The 19,993-nt window shown below is 34.6% G+C and overlaps 1 long non-coding RNA gene across 3 annotated transcripts in view; it reads right to left on the bottom strand.

Moving 5' to 3' along the window:
* Positions 1 to 19,139, bottom strand: part of LOC141506644 (uncharacterized) — a 50,534-nt gene extending 31,395 nt beyond the window's left edge. Inside the window, exons 1-3 of one of the 3 annotated variants that reach the window (XR_012473954.1) lie at positions 18,211 to 19,139; positions 13,581 to 13,641; positions 9,548 to 12,561 (exon numbers count right to left, since the gene is read on the bottom strand). This is a non-coding gene — a long non-coding RNA (uncharacterized LOC141506644). Of the gene's footprint in view, positions 1 to 9,547; positions 13,642 to 18,210 lie in introns of all 3 variants that reach the window. The other 2 variants (XR_012473953.1, XR_012473952.1) reach the window with 2 other exon arrangements.
* Between the last annotated feature and the right edge of the window lie 854 nt (positions 19,140 to 19,993).

Below are 19,993 nucleotides of genomic sequence, written 5' to 3'. Positions count from 1 at the left end.
AGTCTTAAATCATATCAACTTATAGTCAATTTATATCATATCCCTTTTCAAGTATCTTCAATGGATACACAATTCTCATGAGCCAAAGCATCATGCAAAGCCAAATCATTTCATGAACCAGTTATACCCCTACCCCAGGCAAATTGTAGCCAAAGTAGGAAACAAAAGCAAAATCCCTTCATGTTGTCTTCATGTCCAATTCCTCTCTTTCTTTTTCTCTAGTTACTCCAACCATAGCCCTAAAACCCTTGCCAGCCAAAGTATTGGGCACGCTCTCTCCCTCTGTTCTTTAGCACCCCAAACATGGTCTTAAAACCTTCAATAACGAAAGTAGGAATTGTTACAAACTAATCCCTTTACTTCCAACCCTTCTAAGTATACTCCCACTCTTCTTCCCCTATTGTACTACAATCCTCCTTAACTATGATATCTAGTTATTTAGAAATTGGGTCACTTATCATTTAATTATGTATAGAGACTCAAGGTACTGGGACACCCTGAAAGTGTCTCTATTAAGGCCTTAAGAATTGATTATAAGGCATGGGATACACTGACATAGAACCACCTAGTTTTGATGACTTGTAATATATTCTTCTTCAGTTGAGAATTCTGGAATTTGATTATAATAGTTCTTGGAGATTTTATCCTTTTTTGAAAGTGTTCTGTGTATTCTTTCAAGGACTATTTTATCTTCTTGATATAGTAAATAATTTCCTAAAACATTTTCCAGGCTTTTTTTTATCTCAACTTTTGGGTAGACTGATAATTTGTATGTTATGTCTCCTGAATCTATTTTCCAGGTTGTCTTTTTTTCCCTAAAAACTATTTTACATTTTCTTCTATCACATGAGATAGCTCTGGCATGGTCTGGATATTGACAAGAGTCAGGTCGAATAGAGATGTTACGTGTAAGGCTTTGAAACAAACTCTATTGCTTTATTCTTGCATCCTCAGACTTTTATAACAAAACTTATCTCAGACATGACAGGTTAGATGAAACCCCCTGCATAGTTTCCTGGGTTAAACTTACACTATTTATTCTTAGAAGTCTGTAAACTTCCTTATCAGAAGGCTTCCCAAACACCTTCCGGTGCCATGGATTTCTTAGGTCAGAGTACACTGGTGAGTCAACAAATCCATTTAATGAGCAAGAATACATGCATATCTATGGTGGCAAAGGTCACCAAAAATATGAGTAAATCACTCTTAGGTGCTGGCCCTCGACATTCTTCAATTTTTTTCAGCCTTTCGATTTTGTTTGATGGAATCTTGTTCTCTCATAGAATCATTAGTTTCTACTTATCCAATTGTATTTTTAGGGTTCTATTTTCATCAGTTAGCTTTTGTGCTTCCTTTTCCAGTTGGTTAATAGTACCTTTTGATGAGTTTACAAGTCATTGATTTGACTTTTATTTGAGTTATAATCCTTTTCCAGTTGGTCATTTGACTTTCTGATGAGTTACATTCTTTTTCCAGTTGATTATTCTTACTTTTAAAGGAGATGATTTCTTTGGTGAGTTTTTCATAATTTTCCTGCTTGGTTCACATTTGTTTTTTCTATTTTTCTTCTTTCCCTGTACTTTGATATTTAAGATCTTTTTAAAATTCTTCCATGTGGTTTTGAATTTGAGTACTATTTATAAAATCTTTTGAGACATACCATGTAAGCAATTTGTCACTCTTCTGAGATGGGATTTTTATCATCTCTATCTGAATAGTAGCTTTCTATGGTTAGTGCTTTCTTTTGTCATTTATATAGTTGAGCTCTGCTCCTGGGGTATAGGGAGTATAGACCAGAACTATTTTATGCTGGTCCTGGGCTCTCATCCTGGGCCATTGCAGAAATTTATTTCCTCTTTTATATCCAGATCTTTGCAGTAGTTGTGCCTTGACCAGTCCTTTCTCTTGCCCCAGTGTTTCTAGGGCTCAGACTTTGCCTGGGGTCAGGACCCTCCCTACTAGACTGCTATCTAGTTGAGCCTGGACTTGAGCTGCTGTCTAGCTGCTGGGACCTGAGCTGCACTGTGGCTAGAAACTTCCCACAGGCTTTCTTTCTCCCCCACCTAGATGAACTTTACTTTCCTTATTCCCTTGACATAGCAGACATTCACTGAAGATTTTCCCTGATGTCAACAGTTGAAAACTTTTTTTTTTAATTTTGTTGTTTTGGTGGAATTTATAGCTTTAATGTCTGTGTGGAGGCTTCATTTAATATTTTGTAGGGAAAAGTTCTGGGAGCATGCTAGCTTCCCACTACCATCTTGGCTTTGTCCTGGAAGTCCTCTATCTTACCAGTCTTACAGATGATACAAAAGGAAAAACAGCTAATGTACTGGATAATATAAAGATCTTAAAAGAGAACTAGAAAATTTTACATGACCACATAGATTTTATGATGACTATTTTTTTGAGATATTATAAAAAGATTATTGATCAAATCCAACTTACCTAGGCCATTGAGATACCTTTCAAACTCTTGAGATTTTGTAATTGTAGAAAAATGTAATATTCAATGTTTTTATTTTTATTCACATTATATTTTTAAGAACAAATACTTTCTTCTAGTATAGTATTTGTTTAAAGCCGTCAACAATTTGCTACAGTACAGTTCCTTATAATCTCACCTAAGACTCCTCCAATTTAAAAAAAAATTCTACTTGATCCTAAAATTCCCTCAAGTTATTTTACTATTTCTTTTCTTCAATTCATAGTGCTAGGTTGATGAACATATGATATAGTAGTATCCTATGAACCTAAAAAAAGTCATCTACATTCCTTGTTTACACTTTCCATTTTCCTTTCAATCTATACAGTAGCATTTTAACCTTGTCACTTAAAATTCCTCTGCACATATATCAATTAAAAAACTCTCAATAATTGAAATTATTGAGCATCTTTTCTTCCTGTATACTCCCTTCTCCCTGAATTTTCATGAAAATAGAGTTTTACTATATGTCTGACCATCCTTTCTTCATATGGTTTGCTGCATCACATTCACTGTACTGCTTACTCCATGGGGTTGTCCACAAAGATCTAACCTGGGACTTTTCTCTATTTAGACCCTGAGTAAACTTATTAGCTTCCATATTTTCAATTAGCATCTCTAAGCAGATATCTCTTAGACAGATATATATTCAGTCTTTCCTTAGATCTGGTTCTACTTCACCATGTCCCTTTTACAACTGAATGTTCCATAAACAAGTCAACTCAATGTACCAAAATTAAATTCATTATATTCCTGCCCCTCTCCTCCAAACATCACTTCTGAATTTCTCTATTTTCAAGTCTAAGGACACTATCACCTAGGATCCCATCAAAGTCATTCTCTGCCCCCGCTCTTCCTCATTCTCCATATCTAATCAGTTGTCAGGTTTTCTGAATTTTTCCTCTAAAACATCTCTTCCATCTGTCTCTATTCCCACAATCATTCTCCTGTTTTATACCCCTCTCTCCTTTTACCTGTGGTGTTGCAGTAGCTTCCTAAGAGGAAGATTAATCTGTCAGCTATGTATGGAAAATGAATTGTGGAGAGGAGTGAAAAGAGAAAGAAAAACTTCTAAGGTATTTCCATTATACCATGCACATTAAATGGAAGGCAACAGTGGCATCAAAAATATGGAATTCTAAGTGATCTCCAAGTCTTTAATATTTGATTTTGAAATGGATTATGGGGTTGTGCTCTTTGAAAACAAGTTTTTCTTCTCACTCTTGTTTTCTTCCTTCTACATTAAAATCAATTCACATTTTTGAACCAACATCCATTGAAAAGGAAATAGAAGGAAATGATCAGAAATCATGCTAGCAAATCAGCAGAAAAAAATGTTCTATAACATAATACACAAAGTAGATAAACCATTTGAATATAATCGGGAACAAGAAGCCAACTGCTTTGTTCATTACAAAAGAAGGCTATCTTCTTACATGTGAAAAATAATTTTTCAGAAGTTTCCTTGGAATTCTGAGCCATTTTGTATTTACAGTAAATTTTGCATTCATTAAGGAAAAGGACAACTCCCATTCTCCTCCCTACCTCTCATTCTCTCCACTTCTGTTTTGCTCACAGCTTATTGCAAGAGGGAGTTCAGAGAGGGATTTGCAAGGTCCTAGGTCTAGGAGAAAATAGATGAGGGGCCTAGTACTGTGGGGGGGGGGGGCCTTTCAGTGACCTTTCTGAATAAACTGCTTCTATTCACCTTCTACTAGTACACTACCCCCAGAAGACAATCCAGTATCTGTGTAGGCAGTGTAGGATCACCTTTGTTCTTCATGAGACTACTCAACAATCATGTCAGGAAAGGTTTTGCCTTGTGAAAAGTCATTAGTTTTGTTCCTCACATATCAAAAAGAGGGACAGACATTTCAACCACTTTCGAATTATATTCATACATCTGTATATAACTCAAGTGGAGCAAACTTTGTTCCTTTCAACTACCCTCTAACCTCTCCTTTTCCCCTTACACTCCACTGCAAAAGCTTTTTCTTGCCTCTTTTATGTGAATTACTTATCCCATTTTACCTCTCCTTTTCCTTTCTCCTAGCATGTTCCTTTCTCCCCCATTAACTCCATCTTTATAATTTATTAGAAAATTTTTTTATTAGAAATTCAATTCCCTCCTCACCTATGCCTGCTCCTTCTGACTACCCTAATAAATGAGGTTTCTATGAGTTATCAATATCATTTTCCCTTGCAAGAATATAAGCAGTTTGACATCATTAAGTCCCTCATGATTTGCCTTTCCTGTCCACTGTTTCTTTACTTCACCTGAGTCCTACACTTGAAGATCATATTTTCTATTCAGCTCTGATTGTTTCATCCAGAAAGTCTGAAAGTCCAACCTTTCTCTGAGAAATGTTCAGGTTTTTCTGGGTAGTTATTATCAGTTGTAATCCAAGTTCTTTTGCTTTCTAGAATATCATATTCCAAACCCTATGAGCCCTTAATGTAGAATCTGCTAAATCTTGTGTTATCCTGTCATGATAATTGAATTGTTTCTGTCTGCTTGTAATATTTTCTCCTTAACTCGGGAGTTTGGAAATTTGGCTAATAATATTTTTGGCAGTTTTCATTTTGAGATTTCTTTCAGCAGGTGATGGTGGATTCTTTCAATTTCTATTTTACTCTCTGTGTCTAGGATATCAGGGCAGTTTTCCTGGAGAATTAATTGAAATATGACATCTAGGCTTTTTTTTTTGGTCCTGACTTTCAGGTAGTCCAATACTTCTTAAACTATCTCAATGTTTTTCAGATCAGTTGTTTTTTCAGTGAGATATTTCATATTTTTTCTAGTTTTTCATTCTTTTGGTTTTGTTTTGTTTTATTTTATTTTATTTTATTTTTTGCTTTACCGCAGTCACAGCTTCCCTTAGCTCCATTTTACATTTTAAGGAATCAGTTTCTTCAGAGAGCTTTTGCATCTCCTTTTCCATCTGGACAATTCTGCTTTTTAAGGTGTTCTTCTCCTCTTGGCATTTTGGACTGCTTTTTCAGTTTGACCCAAACTGATATTTAAGATGTTATTGTCTTCTGTATTTTTTTTGTATGTCCTTCACCAAACTGCTTACTTGGTTTTCATGTTTTTCTCACATAACTCTCATTTCTCTTCCCAGTTTTTTTCTCTAACTTACTTGATTTTCAAACTCTTTTTTGAGCTCTTCCATAGCCTAAGATCAATTCATATTTTTTCCTTGAAGGCTTTGAATACAGAAGCTTTGACTTTGTTACCTTTTGAGTGTGTATGGTGATCTTCCATGAGAACAAAGTAATTGTCTATGGTCAGATTTTTTTTTTCTTCTGTCGTTTGCTTATTTCCCCAACCTATGACTTGATTTTAACTTTTTGTTAGTATGAGCTCTACTTCCAGGGTAGAGGATGCACTGTTTCAAGCTTTTGAGAACTGTTTTCAGGGACACCCCTCCAGGGACCTGTAAGTTCTCATTTCCTCCAAAGTCTTAAAAGAAGCCTTTGCTCTGGTCTGTCGATGACCACAAGCACTCCTTTTTGCCCTGGAACTATGAGGAGGGTCCCTTATCCACTGAAGGTCGTAAGTTCTGTTGTGTTTCTCCTTTTCTTGGGACTTGGATCCCAAACTACAACCTGGATCTGAGTATGAACAAAACCACAGAGTCCTGCCTCAGGGAATAGAAGAGAGGCCTCTGTAATCTCCCCCAACCCCCTAAATATCTGTGTGCTGAGCTCTCTGGAAGCAGCGACCCTGTGGCTCCCTGCCAGATGGCTCCCCAGACCTGCTCCTGGTCCCCTGGAGTCAGGTATGAACTGAGGCCTGTGCTGAACTGGGCAGACTTCTCACTGTTGCAGAGTTTTCCTGTTGACCATCCCAGTTGTCCTTGGCAATCCCTGGGCTGAGAGTTCTGGAACTGCCACCACTCCCATGGACCTCCAGGACCTAGACATCATGAGATCTGTTCCTGGGACAAGTTTGCTGCAGCATGATCCAGACTGCATCATCACCTCTTTCTAACCTAGGTGCAACAGACCCTTCCTGAAGATCTTCCAAGTCATCTTGGATCAAAAAATTGTTTCAATCATGCTTTTTGTGGATTCTGCCACTCTACAATTTTGTTAAAGTCATTATTTAGAGGTTTTTGGAGTGATTTGGGGGAGAACTCTAGTGAATCTCTGCCTTCACTTCCCATCTTGGCACTGCCTCTCTATTTTTAAAGGCATTGTTATCTTTTTCCATTTGTCCAATTGTGTTTTTGAGGGAATTAACTTCTTTTTGCTTTTGTACAATTATATTTTTTAAGGATTTCTTTTCTTCTTTCATTTTTTTCTTGTAAGATGTTTACTCTTGCATTTCTTTTCCCAATTTTTCCATTTGATTTTAAAACTCCTTTCTGTTCTCTTCTAAGAAATCTTTCTGGCCTGGAGACCAATTCATATTCTCCTCTGAAGTTTCTCATTTAGCATCCCTTCTCTCTTCCTTTTCTGAGTTAGTATACTTATCTCTAAGATAATATTCAGTAGACACTGCTTTGCTCTGGTCTTTTTTCATTTTGGGATTTGTTAACTTTCCCTTGGGTCTCGTGTTGGGAGAGGGATTTGTTCACAGACTCTCATTGTTGAGAACCCTAAAAGCTTTGCTTGCTGGAGTTAGGAGCTCCATGGGGTTCCATAGTGAACCAAGCAATTAGAAGTACCAAAAGCTTTCATTTTTAGTATTTTAGCTCAGCTCAGCCATGAAAAGCATGGAATCTGTTGTAGGTTAATCGAGTCATCAATAAAAGTGGCCTAAGAAAGAAGGATGAGGTATGGAAGAGGGTCAATTTAGAATAGTTCATTGAAGCCTAGGGAACTGAACCATTCTCTCTCTCTCTCTCTCTCTCTCTCTCTCTCTCTCTCTTTAGGTTTTTGCAAGGCAATGGGATTAAGTCGCTTTCCCAAGGCCACACAGCACAGCTAGGTAATTATTAAGTGTCTGAGACTGGATTTGAACCCAGGTACTCCTGACTCCAGGGCAGGAGCTTTATCCACTGAGCCAACTAGCTGCCCCTACCATTCTCAATTCGATATCAAATATAGAAAAGGAAAATTAATCTTTCCTTCTTTTACCATGCTTATTCTATATTTTGTATGTAACATATGTACATTATATATGTTTTATGCTTCTCTCTTTAACAACCTAGAGGGGAAAAAAAAAACCTCACAGTGAGGTTTACTTTGAAGAAATACAAAAGCATTTCTTCAATATGACCATATTATAGAAAACTTGATAGTATTTTTGTTGAGTTTAGTAAATTGTGGGTAATTATAGATGTGAACAAATGAATATCCATAAATACTGTGAATTCCAAAAGTTTCTTTTTCCCTAAAACGTTTGTTTAGTGATGTTTGATAGTAATACCTTGCAGATAGATAGAGATATGTTGCCAAATCATTCATGTCTTTTGTACTGAATCATGAGTAAAGCTAAACCCTGCTAGTCTCATAAGCATTTCTTACCAAGTGACACTACAACCTAGTTACCACAGCCACAGCTTTCATATGTTTTCAATAAATGTACCAGAAAATGGAGAGAATTATATACTAAAATGTAATGCTCTAAGGAGTGATTGATTGTTAAATACAGAGTATAATAGGCCTTTTAATGACAGTCATGTATAGATGATCTGATTCACTTCCATCTTAGAAGCAGCAGCCATTCAAATTTTAAATGCTACTTGTTTAATGTCATTTGGAAAAATTATAAGACATAATATGGTTGAGATCATTTTTTCATTTACATTTTGTTTGCTTTCTGAAAAAATATATTCACTGTGTCTCAGTTCTCACTCCAAATCTAATTCTTGTTTTTTTTTTTTTTTTTGTAAGGCAATGGGGTTAAGTGGCTTGCCCAAGGCCACACAGCTAGGTAATTATTACATGTCTGAGGCCATATTTGAACTCAGGGACTCCTGACTCCAGGACCAGTGCTCTATCCACTGCACCACCTAGTTGCCCTTCTAAATGTAATTCTAATAACATTATAGGTAAAATTAGAAACTTACCTTCTAAGTACATATGAGTCTCCTGGTAGCTGGGAAGGAAAAAAAATTAATTCCTTGTCTCTCAGGAGTTATAAGCCATAAATACAAAGAGTTTAAAGTATATACACAACACAAATAAAATGAAAGGATAAAGCTAGGTAATTCTGTAAGGCCAGAGATTTCTTATGATTTAACAATCTGATGAGTAAGTAGAGATGTGTCTCTTACACTGATGCAGAATCAGAATGTTGCACCCCCTAACCCTCAATCCAGGTACACTGGCTCTCACAAAATTTATCATTAATTCATATGAATAGTGTTGGTTTCAAATCTTTTATGTAAAAGTGCCATTTATACTGACAAAGGTGTTCAGTAATGAAAAATAAAATTATAATATACTATTAGTTTGCAAGTAGTGGTTATACTATTTGTTTTATGCTTTACTTAATCATTTTTCTGGGTGACATAAAAATCTATTCTTTTTTCATGTTTGTGTTTCTGACTCTTCATGGTACCATTTGGAGGTTTCTTTGGAGCACAAAATTCAAAAGGGTTTTATAGCAGTGATTTTTGTGTCAGCTAAATTAAAGGACTCTTGGGGGAGTCTTTTGGAGGTCCCAAAGCATGGATAGTGCTTTTTTACTGTTCCTAAACTCACGATTAACAATGATTTGATGGTATTGTTTCTGCAAGAATTCCTCAAAGAAATAATATTCTAGATTAGACTGCTATTGGTAAATAATTTATTGTGCTATAACTGGTTTTAGTCTCATAACTATCCACAGAAATAAATCAACAAGAAAAAAAAGAATATTATCTCACCGCTCAATATACATGCAGAATCATCCTTGATGTCAGAAAATGACCAGGAATTGGCTGTTCCAGAGTAGAAAGTAAAAAAATTTTCAAATGAAATCCGAGTTTTAAATTGATAAATAAGTGTATGGAAGACATTTTTTTCACTCAACAGTTTGTTCACTTTCTGAGAGGATCAATTCAATGTGTCTTTGTTCTCATTCTAAATCAAATTATAATAACCTTAAACGCAAAAATGGTAACTCACCTTTGAAGAAGATGAATGTCTGCTTCCTCCTTACTATATACAATCCTGAATGTTAATTCAGACAAAGAAAATTCAACTTCTTTTATCTCAGGGGCTATATATAAAAAATACAAAGAGTTTAAAGTGTACATACAATACATTAAAATGAAAAAATAGCTAGGCAATTCTATAAGGCTGGAGGTTTCTTATGATTTGCCTATCTGTTGAATAAATGGAGATATTTCCATCTGTACTTTTCTTCCACTCATGTAGCTCAGAATTTTGCAACCCCTAACCATTAGGCCAGGGACCCCAGCTTCCAGCAACACTGATCACTAATTCATATAAATAGTCTTGTTTATTTTAAAACTTTGGATGTAAAAATATCAAAAAGATATAAAAATGTGTTTTATGTGAGCTATTTATTACTGTTTGCTTTTCCTCTGTTGAGTAATGATGAACATTAAAATCATATTAATTATTTTCACTGACAGAGCTGCTAAGTATTGGAAAATAAAAAAAGAATACATCATTTGCCCCCAAATAGTTATTATTCTATTTGTGTAATGCTTTATATAATTTGTTCTCTAGGTGATATTTTTTCTATTTTTTCATTTCAACTTCCAAAATTGATTCTTCCTATCTCAGGACCCAGTGTTTATTCACTAAACCACCTTACTACTCAAACAAATGTATTCTCATTTCATCTTCCAGCTGGAATGGAATAGTCAGCATACATCATTTCACAACAAGTTTCTGTGAAGAAGAAATAATGAAAACAAGGACTTTGTTGCTTCTAGATTTAGTTACTCAGATTATGTAAAAAGGCATCTAGGTGCACAGTGCATAATGTATTGGCTTTGTAGTGAAAAAGTCTTATCATTGGAATTCTAATCAGCCTCAGACACTTAATACCTTTGTGAATATGGCCAAGTCTTTTTGGCCTTTTTTTTCAGGTTTTTTCCACATCTATAACATAGGGCTAAGAACACCAGGGTTGTTGTGATAACTTTGTAAGATAACCTATGTAAAGTTTTTAGCAAACCTTAATGCTCTGCATCAAGATGAGCTTTGATTATTTTTAGAAACTTTACAACCTTTTACATTTCCAAGTGGATGACTTTTCAATTCTCCTGTGTAATAAGACAATTAGAGGAAATTCTCAAAGAATATAGCATCAAAAAGTTAAATTTTATGGCATAATGATGTAAATCAGATTTTTCTTCTGTTGAAATTCAATAAACCTGTGTAAAGCATTGATTCTAACTGGATGACTAAGGAAGGAAAGATGAGTAAGGCCACATTTTTAATCTTATGCTGTGGAAAACATTTTCCTTCAGTAATTTACAAAAGTCTACCTAAGACATATTGAAACTGATTTAAAGTAATAAATTACGAAGTAAAATGTAAAAAATGGTAGCTCTGGGCTAAATGATTTTTGCCACAGATACTTAGAAACATCCCCCCCCCCCATTTTTTGGAGGACAGAGATTGAAAGGACATTACCTCAGCAATTCTCTCAGTTGCATTAAACGACTCCCATGAAATTTTTGAAATTTCTGAAGTATGGAATATCCTTATTTACTGTTCTAAACTGGGATCAGCAATGGTTTCAAAGAATTTTTTTTACAAGGGGAATTCCTCAAAGAAATCATTTTGTAGATTAGGCTGATATTGGAAAACAATCTATATACTGAAACTGGTTTTAATTTCAAGATGTCACAGATAATTGTTCATAGAATGAAATCAGCAAGAAGAGAAAGAATGTGAAGAAACTCACCACTCATTCTACTTTTCTTTTTTTTTAGTTTTTTTTTTTTGCAAGGCAAGGGGGTTAAGTGACTTGCCCAAGGCCACACGGCTAGGTAATTAAGTGTCTGAGGCCAGATTTGAACTCAGGTACTCCTGACTCCAAGGCCAGTGCTCTATCCACTGCACCACCTAGCTGCCCCTTCATTCTATTTTTCGATCTTTGCTGGTCTGCATTGAGCTAGATTTTGTTTTCCTAGAAGAGTGAGAAAATAATTTTGAAGTGAATTTTTCTTAAAATGATGAATAAACTTATTTGCAACTTTGGATAATGTTTTTGCTTGTCAATCACACTTTACATCTAGACAGACCCTGAAGAGGAATAGAAGTGTGTTTGGTGGAGGCAGGCCATATTGCTCTAAAAACTATTTTTACTTTCTGGACATGTCTTACCTGTCATAGATGTTAGCCTTTATCTCAAAACTCATAATTTAAAAAAGAATTCAAAGAGAGATGGCAGGGAGAATCCAGGAACTACCCTGAGCTCTTTCCAGCTTCCCTCATATAAATAGCTTTAAACTAAGCCTCTAAACAGATTCTGAAGTGACAGAATCCACAAAAAGACAGAGCAGAACATTTTCCCACATGATATCAAGGAAAGATTTCAGCAAATGTCTGTTTCCCTTGGGGCCTAGTGCAGGGTGCAGAGCACAAGAGCATAGTTCAACCCCAACAATCTGATAAGACTTCTTAGGCAATTCCCAATTACTGCAATAAATGCAGTTTGCAATATCACTGTTAGGCAATCTCTCTGAAGTGCAAAGGCACTGAACTAACACTACCCAGAACAATAAGATTCCATGATAAGTCTAAAACTTTGTTATTGACCAATATATAAATGCATTCCTACTGTGGCCAAGCATTTACAATTGGATTGCCCTGGAAATTTTGACTCAGTGCCAACTTTGCAGTTCTGTTGATGCATTTTAAAATGCTAATAACAAATTGCCTAGTTTTTGTGCTTTTTCAGCTTAATTTATCATTTATTAAAAATGACAACTATTGTCAGATAGTTTTCATTCTGCACAAGACAGTTGAATCCTTTCTACAATGATGGTAATCCAGGTTAAATTTAAAGAAGAGATTGGCTAAATTAGAAATTCACCATGAATCATTATCCCCTGCTCCTTCCAGAACCATAATTGTCTTTTTTCAGTTCCATATTCAAGTCCATAAGAAAGTCATCTTTTTTCCTTCTGATTGCTCCATAAATGCTTTATGTTCATCTGTAATGATAGTTCAAATCAGAATCACCAAATCATTCTGAGCAATTAAAAAAGTCAGAGAATTTTGACTAATCTACTAATATCTATGTAATCCATAATGTAGCACTGTTTAGAGTAACCCTTTAGGTAATTCATTATGGAAATTGAAAAGTTAAGCTAGAAAGTTTGATATTAGTAGTGTTGTCTACCAATTTGGATAAAGCATTGTGCAAAACAAATCTCACAGAAGGGTCTTTTAATTTTTTTGTTTTTCAAAAAAATACTTATGAGTAGAGTGACAGATACACAAATAAGAACAGCTGTAGGGAAAGGAGTACTTGTAGTTTGGGGAGAGATATTACAATCATGGATATGAAGAACTTGGGTACCCTAGTACACAATGAGAAAGGTCAACCCTCTCTGAAGACTACACAGGTTGTCAATTATATGGTGGAATGAATAATAAAAATAAGGCCCTAAGGGCTTATCTACCAATCTACCCCAAAGCAACCGCTTCTGCAGTCTAGCCTGAATTGTAGCATCATATCTAACATTAGATATAGTCAACTGATAGAAAGGCCACAGACATGGCTGAGCTTCATTTCTGCAATTACTGAAAAATTTCAACACAGAGGGTTCTTTTAAATACTCATAAATTGGAGACTCCCTGGAACTAAATTTTTTTCATTTGTGTGAGAACTTCCTCAAATTCTGTCAGTTTCAAAACTTCCTCAAAATTTAAGTGACATAAGAATTTCACTAATACATCATTGAATCACTATATTGCTAAAAGTCATTGTATTTCTTATGAAATCTACAAAATATGACCCTAATTTTAATCAACTTATCAGAGTCATCAGCATAGTAGATCTCAGTTTTTTCTTTTCTTCATTTTTTTTGGTTTCTTTTCTCTTGAATATTTAAATCTCTATATTAAATCTCAGTTGCTGATATGGGTTAGAATCAGTTTCACCAGAAAATGGTAGTGATAGCATATAAAATGAAATTTTCACATATGGAAATTATTTTAATAAACTCACCATCAGGGAAGAAGGTCTCTTCTCTATTTTCAAATAGCAGGTACTGTGATGAACGACTTCCCTTAAATAAAAAAAATCCTTGAAATGCATACCTCTTAATTTAAATATTAAAAATGTACAATGATGATTTGGAAAAGGAAATTTTTCATAATTTTTTTCATTAGAACCCTGGGAAGGTTCTTTGATTATGGGAGAATAAGACCATGATTCCAACAGTAAATGATACACCCAAAGCCACCCAGGAAGTAAAAAGGGAGCTTTAAAAAACACCAAGAGCAGGTTGCATTCCTGGCTTGATCAAATGTGTTGATTTTTTTTAAATACTTAGTCATTTAACATCACTAAACTCTAGAAGCTGTTCCTATAAATTTGATTCTCCTTCTATGATTGAAAAATAACTCTTTTGAGATGCAATTCTGGGGGGAATACAAGTAGAACTGGAGAGAACTTGGTGGACCCCTTATCTATATGCTATGGGCAGCCTTTCTCCTGATCCTCATTCACTGCCTCCCACCTCACCTGAAAATAAGGATAACACTTGTTAACTTCTAATATCTTTTTTGTATTAGTTCCTAAGTACTTTGACATAAGCTTATTTCCAGTGTACTTTGGTTTGTCTCTATCTAGTCTACTTTCTTTATTTTAGTTATCTAAACATTATCTAGCTTTTTATAACCCCCCATAAGTTCAGGATACAATTTTTGTGGTTTATAAATATTATATACAGTGGTGGTTTCTACCAATCATTTTTTGCAAGATTTTGAATTTTACAATTTTTCCCTTCCCTCCTTTCACTCTTCCCTTCCCCCATCAGAAGGCAATCTGATAGTCTTTACATTTGTTTCCATGAAATGCATAGATCAAAATTAAATGTGTTGAAAGGAAAAAAAAACATCTTTAAGGAAGAAAGAAAATCCTAGACAGAAAAATTACATAGTGTGTTAGACAACGTTTTTAAAAATTGAAGATAATAACCTTTGGTCTTTGTTTAGACTCCACAGTTCTTTCTCTGGATATAGGTGTTATTTTCCATCATAGATCCCCTAAAATTGTCCCTGATTATTGCTCTGATGGAGTGAACAAGTCCATTAAGGTTGATTATCACCCTATGTCATTGTTAAGGTAAGCAATGTTCTTCTGGTTCTGCTCATCTCACTCACCACATGATAAAATTTTAAAGAAAGTTTCAATTTCCATTCCTCGATCAGAGGAACGGAAATTGAAAATAGAAACAAAATGTGTTGCCTTAATCATGGAAATGAAGGTGAAGAAATGTGATTATTTAAAAGGAATGAAAGTCTCAACTTTGCAGTGCTTCCATCACTCAATTACATTGATGAATTTTCTAGAAAAAACATTATCACAATGGATAAAAATATTTTGAAACTACAAATAGCTTATAAACATACCCTTATGATTCTGAACTTGTAGGATTATTCTATTATATAAAAAATGGCTTACATTTAAGCATTTCAATATATCACAAGTATATATATTGCTGGGCTTTTCAGTTACTCCCATAAAATTTTAGTTAAATCATCTCTAAAATGAGGGGGATTAGCCTAAATCATAGTTTCTTCATGAAATACTAAATAAGAGGAGACTCAAACAATAAAGCATGCAAATGGCAATGATTGTCATAAGCTAGCATTCCAAAATTTCTGCATTGAATCCTTTTTACAGCAATGTAATATTCCCTTATGCTCCCAATAACACAATTTGGTTACAGAAAGTCATTAATGTAAGGATTATGGAGAATTAGGAAAAGATCAGTGTGAACTGAGGCAAGGTAAATGAAATAGTCATGAAATCAATATATACATTAAAATATTAGTGCAACAACCAAAACTATATATGAAGAAAACTGTAATATATTAAATATTGAGACTCAAGCATTTGACTTTTGTTTTACTCTATGTATTTCCAAGGCTTTCATAAAGTTCTGCTCCCAGTTACAGGTTGTTAAATGTTTATTAGAATGAAAAAGCAGAATTCTTCAGGGTATTTTTGTCAGCAAAGGTAAACCATAGGGCGGATACCAGAACAGTTTATTGTAAGTTTCTGTAGATTCCATAGACAGTATTTGATACACGAGTTATGCCCAGGAGAGATGCTCAAATGGAAGTGCAAAGATTATGGGAAAAAAAATCAGAGATTCTAGTTCCCAATCTGGTTCTATTTATCTTTTATGTATAAAGAAACTACTGTAGATAAAATATTTTAGCAAGATACAAGGAAAAAACTTTATTCATACCAATCAAAGCAACAACCTGAATTTCTGGTGACAAATTGGATATAATAGACAAAAAGATATAATAGATAAATATAATATCTCATGTTTCATAGAAACCCAAACAATATGTTAACTTTATTAACACTTGATTGTGTCGACCATTGGCACCTGTAAATAAACAACTTGCATGAAAAAGCACAAATGACAAAATAATTTCAAAAAAACAGAAATTTTAGTAAGATATTACCTTCCCTAACCTAATAGAGTCAACATTATGACAAGAATTCGTATCTACAACAATACATTGGTAGATGATTATATTGTTGTAATATTACAGGGATGAGTCATGAGAGTTGTAAGAACCATGACTATGCCTAAGAATAATTATTCTTGTGTAATATTAACATATTTTCTGGCTCTCTGTTTCAGTTAATATTTCACTCTTGCCACTCTTCTGCAACCTCTTTAGGTCTGTTATTTATTTTCAGTTACATGTATAGTAGTTGCCAACCATATCAACCCATAAATTAGATATTGAGGAAGTGTGTTTTGACTGAGTGTCTCTATAGGAATTGAGAACTTTATGATTTCAATTTCAGTGATCATGTTTCAGAACAGGCCTAATATTCTGAAATTGATTTTTTGCAAACTAGAAAACTAAACAAAGTCCCAATATATGGAATAATTTTATCCATGTAGAAATGCTCAAAATTTTATACAGATACCAAAACCTGAAACATTGAACAATTCCTTTTAAATGAAGAAAGTAGTACTCTACTTAAATACAGTCTCATGTGTTGATCCTCAGAAGTATAAAATAGTGCTTTATGAATGTCTTAAGAGAGGGGATCTTTGCCTTTCCTGCCCCTAAGGCAGGTAACAGTGAAAGGGAATGAATTGGGCTATCCAACCCTCTAAGTACCTTTCTTTCTCCCTTTAAATGTTTCATCTTATTGTAAAATGAATGTCTGGACTGGAAAGTTTTATATTTTCCTGATACTATATGTGTTGAGGGGAATCAGATATTGAAGGACATCGAATATGACAGAAGAAGCAAGGTTTGCAACATCTTCCTTGGTACTATTAGCAAAACAACAGGTTTGATAGAGTAGTTGATAGTCTAAACTTGATGGGATCTACATTAGATTCAAGTTTAGGAAGGCAGAAGGAGAGATGTTTCAAGTAGGTCAACCAGCAGACTTTATATGGTATGTAATAATGTGGAATGGCAATCATTAAAGGAAGGAAAGCATTGAATTTAGAGTGACAAACTTTGGTGAAAGCTGACATGTATGTGGGGGACAAAACAGGGAGATTTTGAGGTTGACATCTCAATTTGTGAGCCTGAGTAACTGTGAGGATAGCAATCTGTTGAACAGCTAAAGGAATGTCCAGATTAAGGAAGATTTTGTAGGGGAAGAATCATGAGTTTGACTCTAATACTATTGAGCTTAAAAAGGACATGTTACAAATAATAAGTTAGTGAATAATATGATAGTAAAATTATAATGTACCTTCAAGTGTACAAAGAGATCTGGAAGAAGAAGTGAAGTTAATATGTGCTTTGCAAGCTTAGATGTAAAGCATTTCAAGGCCCAACCCCCTCATGTCCTGTACCAACCCTCTCCTATGGGGACCTGAAAGAACTTATGTTACCAAGGAGATTATTGACAACATTGGCTTTATGATATAATCAACACCTGCTATTAGCTGTTGATTGTTCTCTTAGTGAAAATCAACATTGGGTTGAATTAATCTTAAGAGTTATCCATTTTCAGAAAAATGGCCAAAATTAACTAAGCACTTGTTTAATATTTTCAAGAATTTTATTTCATATTGCCTTTTCAATTTGTTTTCAATTTCTCATGATGAAGGAAGTTGTGCAGGTCACAAAGAAATTGAAGGGTCACTGTGTCTATTGCTCATACAAGGTATCAACTGTTTTGTAGGGGAGCATTGAATTGAAAATATCTCAGAATACTTCTGAGGACCTGAGACTTTGCCCTCGAACAATGATTCATAGCAATTCAACTCCTTATATTTTTATCCTCATAAGACGCACATTAAGATATATTAGATTCAATCTTGAGCACCAAGTTGAAAAGATCTTATAGTTTTCCAGATGAATGCACTCAGAAGGAACACATTCATGAAAACCAACATGCCATGATGAAAACCCTTTAAAGGAAATGGGCACAATTAATTTGTAAGCTCCAGGAGGAGCTTTTTTGTTTTGCTCTAAGTATTCCAAAGTTTTAGCAGCAAATTAAGCTCCCAGTTAGAATTTATTAAATGTTTATTAGAGTGAAAATACCAGAATTCATCAGGTTATTTGTGTCAGCAAAGGCAGACTTAAGAGGGAAACCAGAACAGTTTATTGTAAGTTTCTATACATACCTTAGACATATTTTGATACATGAGGAGGCTCAGGACACATGCCTAGATGGAAATGCATCCAAGATGAAAAATAAATCAAGGATCCTAATTCCCAATCTGATTTTGTTTTTCTTTTATGTAAAAATAAACTGTGGCTTGTTATGATCCCCTGACCAGCAGGGGATCCATTCAGCTCAGGAGAGAAAAGGAAGCATGTATCCACTCAGGTGGGGCATGTTAGCAAGACATCTGACAGCCAGTTTATTGAAAACATCAAACAGTTCTTATAGAAGGAAATCACAAAATTAGCATACAGGATGAAAACAATGATGTAACTTTGTTATGGGCAGGAATTAACCCAGCAGCATGTAACCCAGGTCAAGAAGTTCAGAAACAGGGCTTATTGATTAGTGAGGCAACAAAGGACACAGTTGGATTATCAAATCAGAATTCTGTGGAAGCTTTTAGTTCTAAGGTCACCAGAGCTCAGGTGATTTCTGGCCATAACTAACCTCTTGACCCCAAACTCACTAGAGCAGCCTCTAGACTTCCCTCTTTTCTGTTTACAAAACAAGCTCACAATTGCCCAACCTGATGCTCAACCTGGGTAACACTATCCTGAACTCTATTGATAGCATATATATAGTGGTTTTGGTTACAGAAAAAAAAATACTTTGAAAAAACTGGGTAAACAGTAAAGTAGAAACATCAAGAGAATCAATATAAGACATAATTATATAGTACTATGGGCCCGATGCCTGAAGAGGGTGGGATGATGAAACCACTCAATTATCTTATTGGCTGTCTTTTCAGGAATCAGTTCTCACAGAGAGGCTTCCTGTATGTCTTTAGCCAACTTATACAAATCTTCAATACCAAAAGATAGTTTTTAAAATAAGAAACAAACAACAAATGATCAATATCATAATTACAACAAAGCTGAAATTAGAGCTAATAACATATAATCATGTACCAATTACAGGTACCAATCATACAATTTGTTACTTAAATCTATGTATTTTTCCCTAACAAAAATTGTTTATTACAGAAGTTTGTGATGCATTAATCAAATGATATTTTCTTAAAGTCTTCTTCTGAGCCTTAAATATTCTAATAACATTTTCTGACAAATCTTGAGTAAATTTTGCTTCTATCTTATCTGTATTCATCACTTCTTTACATATACATACTCAAATAATAAAATTGTAATAGTTAATGTTATTTCCCTCTTATTCTTAGTAATGATCATAAATTCCTCTATATGGGGTGTGATATTATTCAAGTCAGAAAAATTATACCTAACTTCTCAGCATCTCTTCTTTGATATTTCCAATAGTAACTTCGTTATATCCCAAATAAATTTTTAGCTTCCTCTGTCAAAATAACTTCAGCCATACTTTTCTCTCCATAGTATAGTTATTACCCATAGAGGGTTTTTCACATAAGTCCAATATTCAGTTCCGTTTGCAATCCCCAAATTATTCATGATCAATATAAGCATCACAAGTTGTCTTTGTTGTGCTTTTCTTTCATGTGGTCTGTCTTTCTTTCTCTTCTTATGCTTTCTTTTTTGATTTCTTAAATGCAAGTTGTTCATTTTCTGTATCACTTGATTCATCTGGTATGCCTGGTCTGATGTTTCCTTCTGGCATCCAGACAGTTTCTCCATCTGTGGACAAAACAAAAGCATACCCTCGACCCCAGGTTAGCAGTTGATCAAGTCTTTTCCAATGTAATGTCCATCTTACGTATCCTTCCACATTACTCTAAGAGTACTTTTAGGGGGGGCAGCTAGGTGGCGTAG

The sequence above is a fragment of the Macrotis lagotis genome, chromosome 1 (assembly GCF_037893015.1).
Source record: "Macrotis lagotis isolate mMagLag1 chromosome 1, bilby.v1.9.chrom.fasta, whole genome shotgun sequence".
Classification (NCBI taxonomy): domain Eukaryota; kingdom Metazoa; phylum Chordata; class Mammalia; order Peramelemorphia; family Peramelidae; genus Macrotis; species Macrotis lagotis.
The sequence above is the reverse complement of the archived record's forward strand: the minus strand, read 5'-3'. Positions and strand labels throughout refer to the sequence as shown.